Below are 25,377 nucleotides of genomic sequence, written 5' to 3'. Positions count from 1 at the left end.
TATTTCACGATTATTCGCATATCATATATGAACATGAAGTTGTTTACAGACTTATAACTTACGCCTACTCATGGGCAGGCGTAGATTTAAGCTTAATTTTAGTCTCAACTAAGTCTGCGCCTTTTTGTGAAACGCTACTTAGTCCGATTTTTGGGTTTAGTCGCTGACTTAGTCCGGACTAAGCTTACGCCTGGTTGTAGGACTTTTTGAGAAACGAGCCCCTGGGACGTTTACCTAGATTAGTGTATACGTAGAAACGGACTATAGCACATCTGCATACATCTCCTCTAATAAAGCATGCAACAACAGCATTTTACAAACTTGTCCTTAAATATCTAGCCATTTGATACATCTGATAATAGAAAAAATACTTCGGCGTTTAATTAACATGCACTTTTGATCGCTATTTCAAAGCAAGTGAGTTAATCCTTACCGACAAAACTACTCCCTGGAACGTGTAAAAATGTTTACAAGCCAAGTGGTGCTGTTTAAATACTTTCATGTACAATACCACATAAGAGAATGAGATACTTCATCCAAACTTACAGTTTTCATGTAGATAAACATTTGTTTTCCAACTTTTTGTTTTTTAAAAACCTTGTACATAACAAATACATAAAGTTTTACCTCTTTCTCCGAGTTGAACATTCCTCTCGATTTTCACGTTCATGTTGGTCTCATCTATATCTCGTGGATGTTCGGACGTTTAAGGAAACTCTTAATATTTTACGATGTGTATCTCCGAAATGTTCCAATTTATGCTAATAAGGTTAGGATGTGTGTTTAACAGAGCTAAAAAAAAATCATGACAAAGAAAAGCTATTTAAACTTTCGCTACCGTCACACCTGAACGCACACACAGGTAACTCACTGATGAGTATCTGCCATGGGGAAGTTTTAGAAAATATAATATTAAAAGTACATTGAATGAAAACTTGAAATACTGTAATATATACCTACCACGATCTGTGTTCCGTGAAAGAAGTACAAAATGTCCCCATAATGCTACTGTGAGTTAGAAACATAATTTTATACTGGTGCAAAACTTACCTGAGATTAATGCTGCCATATAACACCATGTCTCTTACACTGGACAACTCTTCCGGGAATGGCTTAGTACATTTAGGTATTGTTACCAGACTAAGATGATTGCAAAGAATTCTGGGTATTTACACGAGGGTTTGTTTGAAGGGTAATACTTGTAAGTAGCACAAGCTAAGGGTACCTTAGGGTTAAACTAGTAGTGATTGTTACGCTTATATATATATATATATATATATATATATATATATATATATATATATATATATATATATATATATATATATATATATATATATATATATATATATATATATATATATATATATACAGTACCAACCAGACCCAACCTGACACAAAGCAGTCCCAGAGCAGTCCCGGGGACTGCTTTCTGGAACTGCTCTGGGACTGCTAAAGCAGTCCCAGAGCAGTCCCACAGCGGTCCCAGAGCAGTCACAGCAGTCCCAGCGGTCCCAGAAAGCAGTCCCAGCAGTCCCAGAAAGCAGTCCCAGCAGTCCCAGTGGGCGGGGTTAATTAATTTAATGGGCGGAGCTTACTCAGAAATGAGATTACCAATAAACCATGTAACTATAAAAGGCAGTTGAAATTGATGATCCATTTCTTTCTGAGCAGTATCAATTTTCATGCGACAGTCATTTTTTAACTGTTAAGAAAATCACACTACGCGTATAGAAACAAATACTAAATATTGAACAAAGAAGACGTTCACACCTATAAATAACATGAATATTTAAACACAGTTTTGTGGTATATTAATTTTTCACAAAAATAAATCCATTTCTAAATTACTGTGAATGATATTGGTTTCCATATTTATTTATTTTTTTATTTATTTTTTTTATTTTTTTTTTTTTTTGTAGATAATTAAGCTTGAGCTATTTATTTTCTATCAAAACTAGCTTTAAATAGGCCTTATAATTATAGAGCAAGGCCGATTTCCATACTATACTCTGAATGCAGTTTTCTTAAGTACTGGAGCTTTTGAAAAATTCTTTGTGTATTATGTTTCAGTCATGATTATTTTCACTGACTTGCCAATTTAATTATCATTAAATTATCTATGTAACAGAAAACAATAATACTTTTATTATATAAACGTTTGAGTGTACATCTGTAAATCACGCGAATGGAACCCTCAGATTATGTTCAAAATTAATTAATCCCGAAATAAATTTATACACATTTATTGAAACGAAGATTTTTTGCAGTACATAGATTGAAATTAGTGTCATTGTTGACCAGCATGTTCAGTGATGTGTAACACTGATACCCAAATAACATGCATTGACTTTCTGCTAATCATGCCCGAAGGCGATTGAAACTTCAGGTGTTGACACCATTTTATACATTTGTATTGCTTTTTATTAATCGGCCAGGAAAACACAAACAAAACAAATAAGAAATAAGTCACAATTCCCAATATTTTAAAATGTTTATAAATTTACTCTTTTAATTACTTGTTTATAAATCAAAAACAAATTCATAAATAAATCCCCCAATAAATGTTCACAAATATAATGTTTTAAATGACTGAAGAATGGTAGAATTATTTTATTTATATGGTCATTTAATAAATTATTAGGTTTTATTTGAGGGCGGTAAAAAATAGCATGGAATGCTCTTTTTTAACATGCATATGGTTTTAGCTTTTTCAATTTAAAAAAAAAATCCAGTACAGTACGTCCCTCTGAATGTCTTATTGTAATGACAAGTTTGTTTGTTTGTTTTTTTTTTTTTTTTTGTTTGTTTGTTTGTTTTTAAATAGTGCTAATGCAAACTTTGAGTACTTTCCGTAACTTGACAGCATTAATTGATTAAATAGGCCTCGATATTTTTTTTTTTCAAACACCTGTATTAAAGTTTAATTTAAAGGATAAAAGTCATCTCCTGACTTCCCTTTTAACTACTTTCATTTTTTAAAATTAATTCTAGACTACAATTGTGTAAATTTACAGCCCCTGAAGACATTTAATAATTACATGTATATCTATTTCTACTTATTAAAATGTTGTTAAAAAAATCCTTGTTTTTTTTTATTCTTTATCTTAAACACCTCTCTGCTGAAAGTAAACAAAACAACAACAGGGAGCCTGCAAATTCAGAATGCACAAGGGGCGGAGCTATCATGTCACTCAGAACCTTTTTCATGCATGAGTGAACAAAGCAGTCCCAGAAAGCAGTCCCAGGGACTGCTGGGACTGCTGGGTCTGCTTTCTAGAGCAGTCCCAGAGCAGTCCCACAGCAGTCCCAGAGTGGTCCCAAAGCAGTCCCGGGGACTGCTTTCTGGGACTGCTTAGGTGTCAGGTTGGGTCTGGTTGGTACTGTATATATATATATATATATATATATATATATATATATATATATATATATATATATATATATATATATATATATATATATATATATATATATATTAACTCTACTAGGGGTTATCGAAGAGTTCGTGGACTTGCGCCATAAGATTAAAACCGCTTACAAGTACTTCAATGAAATTTTAAGAGTCATTCTCTGTAAGCATCAAAATGGGTGGAAATAGACTCTCACAGATTTTGTTTAAACTTGGTGACATAATTACACTATAAGCCCATTTAAAAAAAATAGTATTGCAAATGATCAATTGGCATTGTTTCCATGGTAACGGGTCACCTATTTTTGCACATATGTGGGAAATAACAACAAAGGTCATTTCACCCCATTAATATTTATTTGATGAATTTAAATGACTTTTATTAATTTTAATCTTTAAAATTATTTGTGAATTGTATTTTCTAAACAAGAAAACTGCAAAAAAAACTTTTGGATCTGCCAAGAAATGCAAAGTAATGTCAAAAAATGCTATTAAAAAGGTGGGGAAAACATAACAGTGTACCTAAAAAACGCAGGCACTGGTGGAATATTTTGATGCTTCTAATTTTACCCTAAACAATTATTATGAACATATCAAAAAATTGGAGTGGTAATATTTGATTTAAGAAAATATATCAATTGTAAATTTTGTAAAAATCTCTGAAATTACATACTTTTTCACCAAGAGTTGTTTCCCTTTTCGGAAATCTTCAGCCAAATTTCAAGAAAATGAAAGTGAAAGTAGAGAGCAGAACATGATTCAGAGGAATTTTAACATTCTCACTGTTTTGGATATTTTCAGTCATTTTAAACCTACTTTGTATAGTATTTCGTATTACTGGAATTTAAATGTTTGGTCAAGCCTTGCTGTGTCTGAGAAATATATGTGTTTGGTCGTGAAAAGCCTGAAATGGATTTCACCTTATTGAAATTCCAAGTTTGATACGTACCGATGCTCTTCATGAACAATAGAAGCATTGGAAACAAAATATTTATAAGAAAGCAACAGCAGTTACATGGATTCCAGAGCTACAATTATGTTGCGTTTTGTGATAAGGCCGTGAAAGATACCTGGCAGTAATAAGATCACTAGGCAAGTATCAAAGTACAAAAAACCTTTAAAAATTATTTACCTTTGTCAATTTTTACTCTTAACTCATGCATGTTTGTGAATTATAAGTAAATTAATTAATAACAGTGTATGAATATCAGTCTATAAGAAAGAAACATCAAAGTATCCAAAAACATCAATGACATTTGAATTCAATTATTAAAAAAAAAATTAATTAATAATCGTCAAGTTTTCAAACTGCATATAATAATAAATATCTGTTGTTGAAAATTATGTTATCCATACAGCATATATGATAAAATCTACATTGGTTTTAAAGTTACATCAAATTTCAATGTGTGTTTGCATAAAGGGGGGGGGGTAACAATATATAGTTACTGTCTTGCATTCATTCAATCATTAACTGTTTTTACATGTTGATCCAGGTAGAATGTAAACACATGTAAAACCATCACATTGCTAAACAAAACACAACATTGCAGGTTTTGTAGGTTTCAGTGTGTCCAGGGCTTAATTTTGTTTGTTTGTTTGGATTATTTTTGGAGGGGTGGGGGTAGTGTCATGTGCTATTTCATTTAAGAACTAATTATATAAAATTAGAAAAACTTTGAAATTTGTTTTATAATCTCTAATTACATTATACATGTATAATTGCAACTAAGTAAGAAAGTTTAAAATATAGAAAGAAATTTTCATTAGTAAAACAGTACTACTTCACACTTAATAGAATTCTGTAATTAATGAGATATCCTTATAAAATTTGATATAAGGAATCAAAATATAAATTTTTGTATCTCAGCAATGCAAAGGCTGAAATGTTCATTTTAACTTCAAATGTTTAAAATATGGAGAAGAAAGGGGGATGCTATATTTTTATGCAATCAAATTGATGCATGCAGTTGGCAATGTTTGCTGCGACTGTTGTCTCTGACTTTGTTTTGGGAGAACAGAAGAGATCTCTCTTATTTTTATATGAGGGGGTGGGGTTGGGGGACTTAATCATATCTCATGCAATATTTGCATTTAATGGCTCTTGTTTTTTTTTTTTTTTTTTTTTTTTTTTTTTTTTTTTTTTTTTTCTTCTTCTTTTTTTTAAAGTGTTTATGTATGTAAATGCTAATTGATCCATATGGTTTTTTTTAGGAAACAGTGCACAAAATTGCTGGAATACTATCTGGAACTGAGAAATGTATGCTTAATATGGTGATTTTACAAAGAAATAATCAAAACCGAGAAAAAATTTGCAATGACATTATGTGATTGCACAAGTGAAATCATCTAAAATGCAGAATCAGGAAAGATGAAAAGAGAGATTTTTTTATATTGAAGATTCACAAAATAAATTTTTCATGAAATTATGCAACCATTATTGACAATAAGCATAATAGGGATGCTACTTGATGCCTAATTAGAAGTAAAGGATTGTTTTAGTTGTATTATTTAGTAAATACATATTGGTATTAAGTGGTCAAATAAACAAAATCTTTATTCAGTGAAATTTCATGATTTGTCAACTAGAGCAAAATATGAATTTATAATTTTGTCAGATTTATCAAGTATGTTAATACATGTTTTTTTTGTTGTTGATCTTATTGAGTATGATAAGTTAAAAAATGTTTGGGTAGACAGAGTACCTTCTAGTTCCTGAGAGTAATTTTTCATTAAAGTCAGAATTTCATATTTTTCTGTTTCTTTGCATGCCAGCAAGATAATGTAGTATTCTTTAACATAACTTTAATAATTTTAACTAAGGCCAAAAAAATAATTTGTCTTGTTTTCTGCTACCCGTCCGACCCTTTTTTTGCGCCCAACCCTTTTTTGGCCTAAAATCAAAATACATGTACAAATATCTCTAACAAGACTACTAGTTTGTTTTTATAATAAAAAAAGAGAAAATAAGCTCCTTGACTCAAAATTTTATTCTTATAAATAAAATGATTCTTGATTTAGTTTACTCATGTACCAAGTGATATTGAAGTCTGACTAAACCTGCAGGGAGGGTAGTCTCTGGCCAGTAGAAAAATAGATAAGGTTAGGTCAAAGTCACGAATAATGATTTCAGAGTCGAACATTAGCATGGTTGAACTTGTCTTCAAGTTATATGAAATTCAAGGTACATGTAGCAAGGTCAGTGCAAAATCAGGTCAATGTTAATGTCAGAGTCAATGAGTATAATCAACATTAGGAAATGTAATAGCAATGTAATGAATGAGAGGGGCAACATCACAAAATCTTGAAATGTTTGAATTGTGATTATCAAAATTAATTTAATCAGTGTATGATGATAGACAATTATATCTTCGACAGTTTCTTTTTACATGAGCAAAAATGTAAACTGATGGAGGGCAGAAAGGAGAATGGAACAACAAAGATGAACATGACAAATTATATACTGTACACCAATTTCTATTCACGTGCGAAAAATATCTGCGATTTTCACGACCTATTTTAACTCCCCAATATTAATCGCCGCAAACCATTTATCTTGCTATATATTTGTAAAGGACATTTCCTCAATCGCGAAAAATAATCATCGCGGATTGTTTTCAAACTGAAGAGTCGCGAATAAAAGATGACGCGAATAATAGTTGGTTTACAGTAATTTGTCATGTGAATCTTTGATTGTTCCACTCTCCTTACTGCCCTCCATCAAAAAAGGAGAATGGAACAATCACAGATGCACATGACAAATTATATAACTTGCCATGTGCATCTTTTGTTGTTCCATTCTCCTTTCTGCCCTCCATCCAAGCATACTTTGTATGGCAAAATATGAGGCATATAATATTGACTTTCAAGGGGGCGGGGGGGTACTGCAAAAAAAGGAAGGGGAAGGGAATTTCCATTGAATTTTATATTGGCAGTTATTGCTTATACATCCATTTATTGTTTGTTTCCATGGAAACAACATAGTGCAAAACCACTCCTGTTGCAGTAATTTTGATATATTTGTATTTTATTAATTTAAGTGTTCGTCTGTGTATGTGAGGGTAAGTACATGATTAGAAGTTGATCTAGCACTGAGTCTCTAGTTTTTTATTTTGATAATATCAATATAATAGGGACTGTTCCTGAACTATCTTAATGTGGTTGCCAAAGCAACTGTTTTTTTAAATGAATTTCTATTTTAATGCAAGTGAAATGACAAGGTTAATTAGCATGATTTAATTTATTGAAGAAGAAACATAACATTCAACGATGTGTACATTGATAATATCAATAATAATAGGGATTGTTCCTGAACTATTTGGTTGCCATAGCAACTGTTTTTTTAATTATGAATTGAAATGAAGTAAAATGATAAAGTTGCTTAATTTGATTTATTCATTGATTCAGAAGAAGAAATATTATAATGCAATGTGGCTATGGTTATTTTATATTGTTAATATCAATAATTATTTGATTAGTTCCTGAACTTTGTGGTTGCCATAGCAACGTAGTATTTTTTTTTAAATTTTAGATTTCTATTTTGTTTAATGTTAAGTGAATTGAAAAGGTAAATTAGTGAGTTATTTTTTCATTAATGATTTAATCAAAGCAGATATGTACAAAAAATCAGTCAAATATAGAATCTACAAATTAATCGAAATTCTCCATAGCAACCATTTCTGTTTTCATTTTATTTTATTTTAAGAAATATTACCACTCTAGAAATTTTATATTTTGTTGAGTATGGAATGAACTTTTACCTGATGGTGGTCATTTGCTATGGAGTGCCTGCATTTTTTTGCTATTATTTGTAGAAAATGCCCAAAATCTCCTTTTTTAAAATTTGATAAATTTTTAAAAATTGACACTTTTCATTGAAAGATCATTTATTCATGACCAACTACTGAATTAATTCACTAATTGCGGTAGTTACTCCTATAATTAATACATCAGAGTAGGTAACCGTCAATCCTGTATGAAATACCTGTACGAAATTGTACGCCTGGTAATAACACGTAAACCAGGCGTCATGCTCTGCAAAAACCAGGCAGATTTTGACTCAATACCATATAAGTAAACCAGGCGTCAAATGAGACGGAAACCAGGCGTAAAAAGAGGCGTAATATGCAAATTTTACGCCTCTTCAATAGACCAGGCGTTAAGGATCGTACTGTCCAGGCGTAAAAATGTCCAGGCGTAAAAAAGTCCAGGCATGCAATACACAATGATATATACAAAATACATTACATGTTTTGAAAACTAAGTATTTATTTTATCAAAACACCCATATCTTAGTATCAATTTAAATAACATTCAAAGGCAGTTTTTCTTAACATTTTGATGGACAACAAAATGTCATTCAAATAAACTTTACATTAATAAATCTTCCCATTTAAGGAAAACTCAAAATTTGTATTATACAAAAATTATAAATTATCTTGAAAATACAGTGTACCAATCTCTGATGACTTTGTATTACAGCAGAGATGCTTATAATGAATTCATGGTTATAGTGATTTTCATTTCCTTAAATTTTAGAATATTGCTGTGAACTTAATGGATATAATGAACTACGCCTAATCAAAATTGTTCATTCATTGTACTTCGCAATAAGTGTGTTTTACATTAGCTTAGCTTGTATCGTGCACTGAGCTCTTCTTTGCATTCTCATATTTTTCTTTCCCATGTTCCTTTTTAAATTTTTGTCCTGCAATGAGACTTGCTCTTTGATGGCATTGTTCAGTTCTTGGTTCACTTTTTTCCTTCATTTTCTCCACACCACTAAAGGGCATAACCTGAAGGAAAATTGTAGCCATGCTTTAATGTAGGTCTGAAATCACATGCATTATGTCCAACAAGATCAGTATTTACAATTAGAGAAAAAAAAATTGTTGTATTACATAATGGGTTGACAGGAAAACAAACAGACAGACCAAACACTATATATCCCCAATCCTTCAATTGGGGGCATGAAAATCTTACCCCTTCAGATATTCCAGGGGGTGAAATATCCTGGTCATTCTCCCTTGGTTTTTCTGAAGAAGGAGGATTTGGACACAGGAAGCTTGCTTCTTGATTATCTGGATGATAGGAATAGAAATATATTAAAGCCGTGCATATAGTTAAATATATCAAATATTGAATGCGTATTTTACAAATACTTTATTTAGGTTTTTATTTTTTTATTATTATCTAACCTCAACACAATCCTCCATGGGATGAAATGCTAATATCTACTACTACTACCAATGAAAGAATGTTGGTAGTAGAGTGTTTTCTCAAGGGAGGAGTTTTGTGACTTGGTATCTTCTTTTCCTTGGGACTTAGCTCCTGTTTCTTCTCTCTTGTATCCTCAGTGTTTTTCTTCTTATTATTTGGGATATCATCTTCATCATGTTCCTTAATTTCTTTTATTTTGTCTGTTGGAGCCCTTGTTCTCTTCCCATTTGCTTTCTCTGTGTTTAGATTGAGAAATTAAACAGTCTCTCTGGAATATCTTTTGCTTTCTCCTGCAAGTTTCCTAATAATTTGCTGCATGCCGAATAGCAAACTTTGTTAGTTCCTCTTCATCATCTACAAATACACACACATATAAAAAAATTATCACCAAGAAATGTGAGCTTTGTGTAGCATATCTGAGCTTGACCCCCCCCCCCCTTTTAAGAAACACAAAACAGACCCATTGTAAGTCAGTAGGAAGGAACGAATACAAGAAACTTATGAGAATAAATATATATATATATATATATATATATATATATATATATATATATATATATTGATTGGGTATGAAAAGTTTCCGATCCACCTATGCATTGTAGCAACCCATTAAACATCACCTTAACCATATTAACATGGTCAGCTTATCAGAAAGTGCACTCTATTTGTTATCAGGACAGCTTTTGATTAAAATTACTGTAATTATTTTGTCTAGTAAAATTTTTAAGACAGCCACCGCGCCGTGTGGCAAATTTATAATTCATACCATCATACCATGTTGTGATCCATGCGACTTTATATTTCCCTAATCTTGAACCCGACTTTTAAAAAAAAAAAAAAAAAAAGTGGAAAATGCCTCGTATATTTTTTGTTTTGTATATATTTTTTCGAAATGATAAATACTAAAAATGATAATTATGCGATAGAAAGATAATTTTAAAAAAAATCATGGAGTATAGAACAGCAGTAGTTTACAAATACGACAGGTCTCCATGCGTAAACAAACACGAATGCTACATGTAATCTAATCATTATACATGTTAACAAAATGATTTTCAAAGCACATTTCTTAAATTTTTATGGATAATACTATATGATATATTTCAAAGTGTTAACCTCGCTGGAGTATCATGAGTATGAAAATCTAAAAAAATTCTTACCACTGATGATGGGGCCATGAATGATGGTATCTCACTTCGAATTCCGTCCTTATTGTCAACGTTTTGTCTTTTTCTCCCACGACAGTCAAACTGCAATCCTCATCGAAGTATTTTCACTTTCAAGTAAAACCAAGTTGTCAGAAACAAGTAGAAATCGGCAGGGCAATGTTTCTTTCAAAGCAACAAAATTTGAAATGACCATGCGGGCGGGATTTTGATAGCGTGGGATATCAAGTTTCTGCAGCCCCGGTTCGAAGATGCTCTACTGTTGAGGTTCACGACGGGATCGATACAAAAGCTATTACAAATTTTCCCCAAAATAATCTCTCAAAATAAAAAATGCGTTCTTTTAGTATTAATTTGTCGATTTTTTTTTTTTAAGATGCAAAATCAATGTGTAGATCAATAAATTTCACTGAGATCATTTTGTAAGGCGATTCTCCTTGGCCTCTGAGAAAACACCTTAGTTTACAGTTGTTCTCGGCACACTGGAAAATCATGGAATAACCAAACAAAATAAAGAAGGTTACTTACGGAAAGCGTTTGTAAAATTTAGCAAATTTCAGCTCAAGTTAATTTATGGAACGATGGAGATTTAAAATATGAGATGCATTACAAGGTACAGAATTTGTGATCGAAATGTGTAAATTTGCCGACATAAATAACAAGAACAGGAATCATTGATTGCGCGAAAACAGTAGAAGATTCTAGGAAACTGATATCGGTAAGTATTTTACAGTTTTTTTTTAATAAAAAAAAAAAAGAAAAAAAAGATCGACCTACATATATCGGGATCGACAATCAATTTAATAGAATGTTACTTCCGTTTTACAGATTGCAACTCGAATTATCTCGGAACTAAATCGACTCTAAAGTTAGAAGACGATGGCGCAGAAATAATCATCATGAGCGAGGTAGGTAACCTTAAATAACATTGTTTTGTTTTGTTTGTATCGCTTTACTATTAGATCACAAATTATTTACTTCTTGCAACTTGCAGGGACGTATATAGATCCCTGCTACTTGATCAGCTGTTGATGATCATACAGTACATGTAAAGCAAGAGAAAAAAAATACGAATGAGTTCTCATCGATTTTTTTTTCTCAATATGTTTAAAGAAAATTAATTATTTTTTTGTACATATTGATTAGCTTGTAACAATACAACCTCCACACCAATTTCTGGTTTTTAAAAATATATTTATTTTAGTTGATTAAATTAATGTTCACTTGCATGCATTTGATTAACTGGATAATAGTAGTGTTTTATTCTTGAATTAGATGTCTAACCATGAAGAGTCTGAGCTGGACGATTTGATGAGTAACATGACAACATTTAAGAAACAAAGAACCCCAACTGCCAAAAAGATACATAAAATTTAGTGATGAGGATTTTTCTGATAATGAAGAGGATAGTATTCTCTTTTCTGATTTATCTGATGAAGAGGAATACATTTTGGATGATATCACTGAAGAAATTGCAATGTTACGGAGCATGATGATCAAGACTTCCAACTTCATTCTTTGCTCTGTAACATCCGTATTTCAATAAGAGTATTCATGTTAGTGCTTGCTGTGATTTGTACCAAAAATAGATGATGAATCCAACAACTTTTGAACATAATTTGAGATGTGATGCTAGCAGAACACATTTCATATACCATTTGACATATATGCATTTAACAGTTGTCCAAAAAAAAAAAAAACAACTAAGGAACCTTTGTGACAGTGCTTACCACTTTCATTGTCATCGTTGTTTGGGGGCCAATAAAATGTTGATTGTGTCATCTGTCTAAAGGAATTTTGTCAAACACCATTTAAGAAGCCAAAAACTTCTTTCTGGAAATACCTGTTATAAATCTACTCCACAATCTATTATTTTTCAAGATGGATTTTTTTAAAGCAAAATGCAAGAGTGGTTTAACAGAAATATAGCTGGTGGAACTTATAAGGACATCTGTGATGGGACTGTAATTTCAGCTAGAAATTATCTTAGCTCAACAATGATGTTGGGAAGGACAAACACAAATGCTGAAATATTTATCTTAAAGTTTTCTAATCTATAAAGTATTTCACTGTAAATATTGCCAATGGACTTATTGTTAACAAAAGAAAAGTGAAATATAATGTTTTGCCTACATTGTACCTTTTCTATTTTTTTCTAAGACCAACATTACGCCTCACCAATTTTTCTAAGTCCAACATTACGCCTCACTAATTTTTCTAAGTCCAACATTACGCCTTACCAATTTTACTAAGTTCAGCATTACGCCTGGTTTTAAAAAGTTACGCCTGATACAAGAATTACGCCTGGCCCATGAGGCGGAAAATGACACGTATTCCGTGTGTGCAAAGAGCAGGAATACGTGTCCTGCTCATGTACGCCTGGTAAAGACACGTAATTCTGAATTCCGTCTAGAAACCAGCTGGTTTCCATGTCTCATCCAGCTGGTTTACGCCTCACTTGTTCGTACGGGTATGTAGAAAATAAAAAATTAAGATGAAGTGGATACAATTTTAGTAGAATGCTGCTCATTTATGAGCTAAAAATGGTTTTGGTAACCATGGCAACCGGTACTCAAATTTGTCTGTTGACCCCAAATATGACCTATACATGGTGTTTCTACATTACATGCAAAATATCAGCCAAATCTCTGATGTACCATTTCCAACTATTTTCTAAATTCTTTGATGCTTACAGAGAATGACTCTTAAATTTATTCAATAACATCTTTTCTGCCAAAAAAAATAAATAAATTGTTTGTTTGCCCTGTAAGACCAACTGTCCGAGAACAATACACCTCCAATTTTTTTTTTGACTTCCAGAAAAACAATTATTTTTTCATTCATTCTGAAATTTTCTCATCCTATTAATTACTATTTTAACTTCATATTCTTTAAAGTATTTTTGAATTATTTTTTATCCTAAGAGGACAAGCAAACATTCAGTCAGTTGTATGATATATTTATGTAAATTTTGTTAAGAGTGATAAAATCTTAGGGTTTAAAATGACGCCAGTGCTTGGCAAGGGGGGGAGGTGTTAGGTTTCAGTCAAACGGGGAAAACGTCTTTTGTTAAGTTTCATTTAAATTTGTTAAAAACTAGCCTAGAGTTTAAGGTTTTGCCAAAGGTCAACATGTCAAAAAATTTAATTTTACAATAGCTCCCAAACTATGTGGTTTATAAAGTTAAAACTTTTACAGCTTATAAACATATCATTGATTAAGAGATAGAAGGTATCACTTGATAACAAATACTTAAAAAATATTTATCGAGAAAAAATCTTTTAAAAAATGCATATATTTTTAAAAATTACACTTAATTCCGTACCTTCAGTGAAGCCATTATTGCAGAAACAATATATGTTTATCAATGAAGGGCAAGTTGGACCTCGATAGCCTATTGAAAGTTGTTTTCCTTGTTTTATTTTGTCCATATGTTAAGATTTGAAACCGAAAGTACATTGCAAATGGCGGATCTTATTGGGGTCTTGTCTTTATACACGCCATGGTTTCAATAACAGCCTTTCAGAGGCCTTTCACGTCCAACTTGCCCTTTTCTCGAAAAATGTATTTTTTTTAATTTTTTTTTATTTTTTATTTTTTTTTTTTTTTTGGTGACAAGTGATACTTTCTATCTGTCAATCAGCGATATATATATATATATATATATATATATATATATATATATATATATATATATATATATATATATATATATATATATATATATATATATATATATATAACCTGTAAAAGTTTTAAACTTATACCTCACATAGTTTGGGAGCTATTGTAAAAATAATTTTTTGGACATCTTGACCTTTGTCAAAACCTTAAAGGACTTATCGCATGATTTTTCAAAAATCGTAATTTGATGAAAAATATTATCTACAACCTTGTTTATTAAAATACTGAATCCAATGAACGTTGTTGAAAGCATATTTTAAGAGATATTGGGAGTTGAAATTCAAATACGGCAATATGCATATTTCAGTCGGATTTCGGCGAAATACTGCTCTGACGTCATAGGCGACAGTTCAGTGATAGAGAGATGAGAATTTACACACTATTTACGGAGTTATCAACGACAAATGCTGCTTTACGAAAAATGGTGAAAAAATTAATTCCTAACGTGCCTTTCAACTATAGAAACATTAACTAGTTCTAAGGTATAAGGCTTATTAGATATTTTCGTTTTTTTCTCAAACATTTAGAATCTGTAGCTCTGATTACGGCAATATTTCGTGATCGGGAAATTACATTTGTATTTTTCAGGATCGCCATCCTTTAAAAAACATATGAAGACTTGCATAAATTAATATTACGTTAAAAACGAAGAACAACAAAGTTAAACTAGTGCTAATTGTAACGGGAACCGTTACAGATGTTCCCCAAACGGCTCCCCAATCCCTTGTGATGCCCCATTCCCTACAAGCTTCAATAAATTAGACAATACTTTTGTAATATAGATGGACACTTTATTTTTAAGGGTATTTCATTGGAAAACTACTCCGATATAGCCATATGGGTATGAGCCAATCTAATAGCTACATTTTTTACATTAATTATCTTATAGTGTCTCACAATACATACATTTGTTTTAAATATTAAAGAATTTCATTGAAAAATAAGAGAGATGTAACCCTTTAAGTATTAGCCAATCAAAATTCAGCATACGCGCATGCATGGCCTTGCATTCAATTTTGATAGTATCATAATGTAGGAGCTCTATGTGCCTATCCATGTCTTAAATTTCATCCTGTTTTGTTAAAAACCAAGGGAGTTAAAGACATTTAAAGTTTCAACCAATCAGTTTGCAGCACACCTGCATGCGCGTGTTTTCAAGAAATTTCCTATATAACATGTTGTAGCACCTTATAATATATACTTTTATTCTAAATTTCAAAGTATTTTGTCAAAAAACAAGGAAATTATTGAGATTTTTGTATTAGCCAATCAGAGAAGAGCGCACATGCATGCGCGTGAGTTCACGCTAATTTGACCATGTTGTCTTGTCTAGACTACTAATATATCTTTATATTTTGAGTTTCAAAGCAATTGATCAAGAAATATAAAAGTTACGGCTTCATCAAGTATATCAGTCATTTCACTCATTGCACGCGCGCGCACGTGCATGCATGTGCGCGCAAAATGACCTTCGTTCCACACACCTACACAACATGCCTATTAACCCTAAAAAGGTTTCATGTCAATCGGATGAGTGGTTCTATGAGAACACTCCCGGACAAAAAAGTACCGGAGAAGAAAGTAGAAAAAAAGAATAATAATAATAATAACTAGTTATAATTGTAACGGGGACCGTTACAGATGTTCCCCAAACGCTCCCCAACACCCTTTTGGTATCTTATTTCCTGTAAGCTTCATTAAATAAGGCAATGAAGTATATTGATCGTTTTTTGCATTTCACGCGTGCGCACGTGCATGCATGTGCAGGATGACCATGTCATCTCATCTATACTATAAAAGCATCTTTATATTCTCAGTATCAAAACATTCCATCAAAAAATATATAAGTTCCGGCTATATCAAGTATATTGGTCATCTTAGCATTGCACGCATGCGCACCTGCATGCATGTTCATAATGACCATGCCATTTTGTCTACACTTATAATATGTCTGTTTATTCTTAGTATCAAAGCTTTTCATAAAACAAATATAAAAGTTATGGCTATATTAAGTATATTGGTCATTTAACACATTGCACGCGCGCGCATGTGCATTCATGAGCATGATGTCCACATCATCTTGTCTACACTTTTAATATATCTGTATATTCTTAATATCAAAGCTTTTCATAAAAAATATAAAAATTACGGCTATATAAAGTATATTGGTCATTTAACACATTGCACGCGCGCGCACGTGCATGCATATGCATGCATGCATGCATGCATGTGCATGATGACCATGTCATCTTGTCTACACTTTTAATATATATAAATATTTTGAGTATCAAAGCATTTCATCAAAAAGTATCAAAGTTACGACTATATCAAGTATATTTGTCATTTTAAGCTTTGCGCCTGCGCACACGTGCATGCATGTGCATGTTGACCATGTCATCTTGTTTTCACTTCTAATATATCCTTATATTCTGAGTATCAAAGCATTTCATCAAAAAATATAAAAGTTACAGCTATATCAAGTATATTGGTCATTTTACGCATTGCACGCGCACGCACGTGCATGCACGTGCGCGCAAAATGACCTTGATTCCGCATATCTACAAAACATGCCTATTAACCCTAAAAAGGTTTCACCTCAATCGGATGAGTAGTTGACGAGATCACTCGCGGACAAAAAAGTACCCAGGAAGAAGAAGAAGAAAAATAATAATAACTAGAAACTCATTGCGAGCAATGAGAGGTCTTCCGTCCAATTTTGAAAATAAAAACGTAAATTCAAGCTGAAAAGGTGATAAAAGAAATTCAGACACTCTGGAAATTCAACCCTGGTTGTCAGCGTGAAAATCCAACGTGCTAACCATTAACCATTCACTTTTTTGCATCACTTCCTATCACGACCGGAAGTAACGGCGATACTAGATTTCTTCGCGATTCAAATAAACTGTTGTCTGACCATCAGTTCTGAAAGTTTTAGGCTTCAGTCATTTACTGTTGCAGAGCAATATTGTGAGAACAAATTCTAATTCTGAGGACAGGTAAACACGTGACTGGAAGTGAATTTTATAAAAAAAAAAATCTCTGACGTTTCTCTAGACATTTGCAGTATCTACAAAATGCATAAAAACACTTCAAGTACTTTATCGATAAGCAAAATTTATGAGAAAGTTAAATATCGAAAAAACGTAGTTTATCACCTAAAACCGGAAGTTGCCGTTTTTGTTTCCGGTGGAATCTAACATATTTCAAAACAGCGAAAGAGATGCAATAAAGTGATGCAAACTTTAATTTAAAAAAGAAAAATTAAATTTTTTGGTTTCTTTGATCACTTCCTGTGACGACCGGAAGTTACGACTGACGCGTTTCACCAAAATGGTTTTGCGTACTCCTCAAGGTCTGCTACTCATAAAAATTTGGTGTTTTAATCTTTTACCTGTTTTGGAGATCTCGCTCAGACAATTTTTCATTTTGAGGACAGAAAAACACGCGACCGGAAGTGAATTTTTGAAAGATATTTGAAGTTACGCTAGACCTTTGCAGTCTGAATAACATTTAAAATTCATTTCAAATACATTATATATGAAGAATATTTATAGCAAAGTAAAATACTCAAATTTTGTAGTTTTCTCTTATAACCGGAAGTTGTCGTTTTCGTTTCCGGTGGGACCAACATCTTTCGAATCTGCGAAAAAGATGCAATAAAGTGATGCATATTTTAATGAAAAAAAGAAAAGTTGAAATTTTCAATTTCTTTGATCACTTCCTGTGACGACCGGAAGTGACGACTGACGCTCTGAACCCAAGTGGTTTTGGCTACATCTTAAGGTCTGTTGCTCATATAAGTCTGGTGTCTTAATCTCTTATCATTTCCGAGATCTTGCTTAGACAACTTCTCATTTTTAGAACAGAAAAACACGCGACCGGAAGTGAATTTTTGAAAGATATTTGAGGTTACTCTAGACATTTGCTGTCTGAATAACATATTTAAAATTCATTCCAAATACTTTATCTACAAAAGATGTTAATGGGAAAGAAAAATACTCAAATTATGTAGTTTTTCTCTTATAACCGGAAGTTGACGTTTTTGTTTCCGGTGGGACCAACATATTTCAAAACTACAAAAGAGATGCAATATTGTGATGTAAGAAATGATTTAAAAAAAGAAAGTTGAAATTTAACGATTTCTTTGATCACTTCCGTAGGCGACCGGAAGTGCCGACGACGAACGAAAAGGTGCCCTCTCCAATTTAGAAATCATGTTCTATCATCTCTAACAAGTCTCCAGTTAATATCTTAAGCCATTCTTGAGAACACTCAAGGACAAAATTGCATTTTAAAATCAGAAAATTGTCCATAACTTGGCATTGGAACCGAATTTACCAAAAAACGGAATTTTATATAAAATTCATATAAAGACCTTTTATCCCTGAAAATTTCAAGGAAATTCATTGAATAGTTTTCGAGAAATCGCGTGCACAAAATTTTGTCTAAAAAAAAAAGAATAATAATAATAATAATAAGAAACAATAGAATCACTATAAGGTCTTCCGTGGAGACGGAAGACCTTAATAACAAGAAACAGAGTAAAAACAATATGTTCCCCAACTTCGTTTGGGGAACATAATAAGAAACAGAGTAAAAACAATATGTTCCCAAACTTCGTTTGGGGAACATAATTATGGTAAATTTGTGAATCAAATATGTAAATAAATGTGATGAGATGACAAAACAAATCGTATTCTGATAGCGAGTTTCTTCGTCTTCGCCGCGTATCCCTCGCTATCGTCGGTGCTATTTTTACAATGTTAACAGATTTTTCAGATTTTTTCTTGCTGACAATTCTAACATATAAGATTGGATATTCAATTTCATATCAATAAAATAAGCGATTTGGTCGTCCACAACGCAGAAAATTCAGGTTGTATCGCGTATATTTTTGTAAGATTAACGTGAAGAGATGATCAGCCATTGTCGCCTTTGACGTCACAGGGTCACGTGATCGCTATCTAATTAACTTAGATTTTTAAATCAGGGGTTTTCATTTGAGTCAATAATTGATTAATTACCGTGGTTTATCCGCAATAAAACACAAAATTAATAAACTGTGGTCATAATGAACGTTGTACGCTTTTAATTTCAAATAATTTAGAAACATGCGATAAGTCCTTTAAAGATTTTTTAAAGGCCGTAAAGAGACAAGATTTGTCTAGATTGATTTGAATTATAGAAAATATTCAGAGAGAATGGGGGGGGGGGGACGGATTTATTGTCGATTCATGGCAAGTGAATCTTATAATAAGTCAAGTCTAAAAGTAACATTGCTCCAATGCAAAGTACAAGTAATTAAATTCTGAAAAGCAGATTAAGATGACAGTCAAGTGAAGAACTTTTACTTTTGTATACTAGTATTGTGGAAATCGACCGTTTATGAAATTTCAAAGTCATATAAACAAGCATGAGTCAGTCGTTTTGTATCCCCAGCTTGAGTATCTCTTCAAGAAAAGTCTAATGAGACAGTGGGAGCAGATATTAAAGATGCAATAACGTTGTCAAACGTCATAAAATAAATAGCCAAAGCTCCAGCTAACCGTGACATGTTCTTTGTATTTGATGATAAATCTGCAAAAAATCGATCGTGCTAAAATCATTTTGGGAATTTCCTACAAGGAGCAAGTCGAATGCACCCTTACAGTCTTTTTTTAGGAAGTTTTGGCATCACACAAGGAAAGGAAACGATAACTCTTTTTCCGGAATAATTGTGCAATACTAACAAGTATGATGAACAAATTGTTATATTGATTGTATGTTGTTTTACGCTTGTTCTAAATTTTTTTACTCATATAGAGATGTCACAATATACCGGTGAAGGACTTCATATTTAGACCTTTTCTCGGCACTCAGGGCCATTAAGCAATGAGAGTTCTTCATCGTACCAATCCCTTCTGTGACACATGGCCTCAGTTTTTAAGGCCTCATCCCATGGACCCGCAACTTTCACTTCAAAGTGCCGAAAGCTTCGCAAAGGAACAGTTGCTACCAATTTTTTATCGACTTTGGTCAGTCGCGGATGTGATTCGAACACACGACTTTCAGATCACGGAACGAGTGCTCTACCGACTGATGAGCTACTGTGACGGCAACAAACTGTTATTAACCCTGTTTAATTTTTTTTTGTTTGTTCAATTTCCTTTTAATTGGGCTCGCCCTTTTTTTCCGGGAACGAAATGAAAATAATAATGTACTACACAAAGCTGAAGGTGCTTTTTTGAGGTAGGACTGGTTGCGGTAGCCTAATGGTAGGGAGCCTGTCTCGTGAGCTTGTCTTGTTAGGAACGGGGTTTAATTATCGTTCCCGGTACCGCATCAAACCAAGGACGTAACATAGGTAACTGTCTGTTTCTTCTCCAAGGATTCCACGCGTACGTTATTTGAAAATTGTTTTCCTATGTTTTCCAATCTAAAATTTTGATCCCCCTTACCCTGGGGTCCAGAATTTGAAAAATTTAAAATCTACACTAAGAAGCTTAATTTACGTAAATTTCATCTTTTGAGGCTCAGTTGTTTTTGAGAAGAAAATTTTTAATGACCCCACCCTGTCTTTTAAAATTTGTCTTTTTAGTATAAACTCCATTTGCCTTTCAGTTTTGAATCCCCTTTACCCAAGGATGCTTTATGCCAGTCTTGGATAAAATTGGTCAAGTGGTTCTCAGAAATAAATAATGTTAAACGTTTACAGATCATTATTCTGTCCTTAGTCTGGTAACTTGAACACACAACCTTACCGCCCCTATTCAAAATTTCAACATACCCACCAAGGGCTAGGTCATGATTCTTCCCTCCTTGTACATTTATGAAGCACTTGGCTATAAGGCGCTGTCTTTGTTCGCTGTCCAACATATCTTTTGTCAGAGCAGTAAGATGAACAGTCAAAAATTTGATTTTGCCCGTCTTGCTGTGTAGTGGTAACTCATAGAGGACAGATCTGACACTCCTGTGACCATCCCTCATATGCATATTGATTGCAGAGTTAATATTTTTATGAAGCAATGTTAGTTTGAATAAAGCCAGCACAGATAAAGTTCATCATCATCTTTATGCTTCACAATTTTTTCTTTGGAATAGACACTCTGTGTTGATTTGCTTTATGAACTTGCTAGCTTCCAAGCACACGCATGTTTTATCACAGTAGTGACACTTCAAGTGATCTTCAACTTTGTTTGAAACCCAGTAGTTATCAGGATGATTTGGGTCACGGACATCTTTTATAACATCCTCCTCATCCTAAAAGAAGAATGTCCGCGCAATAGCTGTGGCTTTGCTATTCAACCAACTAAAATCTGCTGGAAATGTGAATTCTTGAACTGAATTCACTCCTTCTAAATATAGAAACATAGCACAGCATATTACATCTAACACTGTATAATACAGCATTTTGTGATGCCTGTAGGCATTTTTTTTTCCTTTAACGTCTCATGAATTAAGGAGGTTTCGGTAATATTACATGGTGCCTTGATCCATAGAAGATTCAGTGTTGTACGTCAGTTTGAAATTGGCACACAATATTTAATACATAAGATAATCAGAGTTCTGTTGAAATAAAAATGACTTTTTTTCTTCTGATGAATGTGTCCGAGTACTTTTCAATCATTATTTAAAGGACTTATCGCATGATTTTTCAAAAATCGTAATTTGATGAAAAATATTATCTACAACCTTGTTTATTAAAATACTGAATCCAATGAACGTTGTTGAAAGCATATTTTAAGAGATATTGGGAGTTGAAATTCAAATACGGCAATATGCATATTTCAGTCGGATTTCGGCGAAATACTGCTCTGACGTCATAGGCGACAGTTCAGTGATAGAGAGATGAGAATTTACACACTATTTACGGAGTTATCAACGACAAATGCTGCTTTACGAAAAATGGTGAAAAAATTAATTCCTAACGTGCCTTTCAACTATAGAAACATTAACTAGTTCTAAGGTATAAGGCTTATTAGATATTTTCGTTTTTTTCCCAAACATTTAGAATCTGTAGCTCTGATTACGGCAATATTTCGTGATCGGGAAATTACATTTGTATTTTTCAGGATCGCCATCCTTTAAAAAACATATGAAGACTTGCATAAATTAATATTACGTTAAAAACGAAGAACAACAAAATTAAATTATGGTAAATTTGTGAATCAAATATGTAAATAAATGTGATGAGATGACAAAACAAATCGTATTCTGATAGCGAGTTTCTTCGTCTTCGCCGCGTATCCCTCGCTATCGTCGGTGCTATTTTTACAATGTTAACAGATTTTTCAGATTTTTTCTTGCTGACAATTCTAACATATAAGATTGGATATTCAATTTCATATCAATAAAATAAGCGATTTGGTCGTCCACAACGCAGAAAATTCAGGTTGTATCGCGTATATTTTTGTAAGATTAACGTGAAGAGATGATCAGCCATTGTCGCCTTTGACGTCACAGGGTCACGTGATCGCTATCTAATTAACTTAGATTTTTAAATCAGGGGTTTTCATTTGAGTCAATAATTGATTAATTACCGTGGTTTATCCGCAATAAAACACAAAATTAATAAACTGTGGTCATAATGAACGTTGTACGCTTTTAATTTCAAATAATTTAGAAACATGCGATAAGTCCTTTAATAATATGCCTAGACTCATAGCAAAAATTAGTTTTATTATTACATATATAAGTGTTGTGTTTTAAGACTAGCGTCATTCATCATTTTAAAGTTATTTTCAATGAAAATTAGCTTTTTATTGATTAAAAAACTACCTACAATAAACTCATCAAACGGTGAAAATCCTCAATCTTTGATATGAATCCCTCAAGTCTTGATGCCTCGGTATTTCTTTTTTTTTTTTTCATCGCTGCATGTGCCCCCTGAATTCTTTCATCGGTGAGTCTGTCTCCTTTAAAAATACGATAATGCAGATTTACATTTTTTTTCTGTTGCCAGTAAACTATGCATATCTTTTTTGTATGTTAAAGAGGCACAGTTGCACTGTTAACAAGTTAAAATTCTATACTTATCCAAAAAATAAAACCAGTTAAATGAATCGAACTTACATGAATATTCTTAGAATTCAATGACAACTATATTCATCTTTATATCACGTCAAACATCTGTTTTTGTGAACAGGGCACGAGCTCTGTTATTGTTAATGATTACGTTTCACCTGGAGTGTTCGATTTGTTAATCTCTGCACACATCATTTAGCACCGACTGACAATACTGGTGAGTTGGTTTTGCTTTCTCACATTTCTACTCTTTTTGATTATAGTTTTAACACATTTTATAAATAAACAACAAAATTTCTACTTTTTTTAGTATTAAGGTAAAGTTAACTTTGTGGAAAGTGCACGGATGTGTCAATCAAACACGTCCCGAAATTCGTAGTTTCAATAATTTCCAGATAAAAGAAGTTTCTGAACACACTTTTATTATATTTCCGTGTGAAATGCTAAAGCCACATATAAGTCATGATATTACACAGAAAATTTGAGTAAATTTTGACTTCAAATCTGTGTCCAGGTCCCTTTTGGAATTTCTAGGCAATCATACTTAAACTTGACATAAAATCTGATGTCATATCAAATTAAAAAAAATCTCACCACCAAAAATTATTAGATCTACTAGGGAACCATCCTCTTTTATGGGAACATACTTCTTTTGAAGCGTCTGTAGAATTTGAATCACATCCGCAGTTTACTTTTCATCACAGTCATATAAACCCAGTAGAAACTAAATATAAAGGAAAATAATGGCTAGAAGGTTATCGTTGCAGCTGACAATTGTTATTGACTTGAATTTTCCTGATTCTTTAAGGAAATTAACAAACTGTTCAGTAGCTGACATATACATAAATTATTCTGTTGAACAGAATAAAATTGAATGAATTCAATACTTGTTGGGTTTTCAGTCCAGCATAATTAATAAATTCATGCAGAAGATGGTCTGGATATAGATTCCAGAGAAGGTGCATGTGTATATGCTCAATAAATATTAAGGCTACAAGGACAACAAGCTCCTTTTCCAAAATCTTTTGTTCCTCTAAGGAAGAGAGAAAAGAAGACAGTGATGATTTCATTTACAGAATGTGTCTTCTCTTCAACAAATCGTACCCTATCCACAACAACCATCACATTAAATAGGTTAAGAGACTGGGTACTCTGTTCACTTTTTCTTTTGAAAATTAAAACATTCAAAGAAATGACTCTACCTTAAAAAATAACAGTTATTCTCCCGGAACACTATGAAAGCTAGTTTGACAGCACAAAATACTGGCTAGACATTTTGCTTTGTTTTACAATGGTATAATAAATGTTCACCTATATGACGGCAATATATCCTTGTCCCAGTTGTCACCAACAAGCTGATACTTTGCTACTTGTGTACGTTGATGATTCATCCAGTCTTCTCTCAACTGCATTATCTTGCAATTAAGAATATGATGTAATGAAGCCAAATTATTCTGCATTGACAATGGGGACACAGTCACTCCTAATCTGCACAGACGTTCAATGTCCTGAAATCATTAATCATGAAATCATTGCAATATTTAAAAATTTCAACATACTGATATCAGGAATGATGCAGAAAATGTAATTAGTAAAAGTATATAGAGAATAATAACCCTTTGTGTACAACCTCCATGTTTCAAAAGAAATACATATAGTGTGTACATACAGTGCTGAAATTTCTTGCATGAAGCATGTAGGAATTGTATGTATTGCTTTTTCCTTACAGTAACTGGCTTTTCAGACACTATTGATGGTAAAGACGAAAAATGACTCTCATAGAATAATGACCGGAGGTCATTTTTCGACGTCTAATAATGACCGGAGGTCATTATTAAACGGCGAAAAATGACCCCTGGTCAATATCTGACGTCGAAAAATGACCATTTTGCC

The 25,377-nt window shown here is 32.6% G+C and overlaps 2 long non-coding RNA genes across 2 annotated transcripts; both read right to left on the bottom strand.

The window, feature by feature from the left end:
* Positions 1-9,146: 9,146 nt before the first annotated feature.
* LOC133176950 (uncharacterized) lies at positions 9,147-9,783 on the bottom strand. The gene is made up of 3 exons (XR_009719595.1): positions 9,610-9,783; positions 9,395-9,492; positions 9,147-9,207 (listed from the first exon to the last, which is right to left on the bottom strand). It is a non-coding gene; the product is annotated as an uncharacterized LOC133176950 (long non-coding RNA).
* A 14,766-nt stretch (positions 9,784-24,549) lies between these two features.
* Positions 24,550-25,142, bottom strand: LOC133176949 (uncharacterized). Its single transcript, XR_009719594.1, has 3 exons — positions 25,101-25,142; positions 24,796-24,992; positions 24,550-24,649 (listed from the first exon to the last, which is right to left on the bottom strand). It is a non-coding gene; the product is annotated as an uncharacterized LOC133176949 (long non-coding RNA).
* Between the last annotated feature and the right edge of the window lie 235 nt (positions 25,143-25,377).

The sequence above is a fragment of the Saccostrea echinata genome, unplaced genomic scaffold, assembly GCF_033153115.1.
Source record: "Saccostrea echinata isolate AGI-Se365-2 ecotype Australia unplaced genomic scaffold, CSIRO_AGI_Sech_v1 ptg000085l, whole genome shotgun sequence".
NCBI classification, from domain to species: Eukaryota; Metazoa; Mollusca; class Bivalvia; order Ostreida; family Ostreidae; genus Saccostrea; species Saccostrea echinata.
This window is presented reverse-complemented; position numbering and strand designations above follow the sequence as displayed.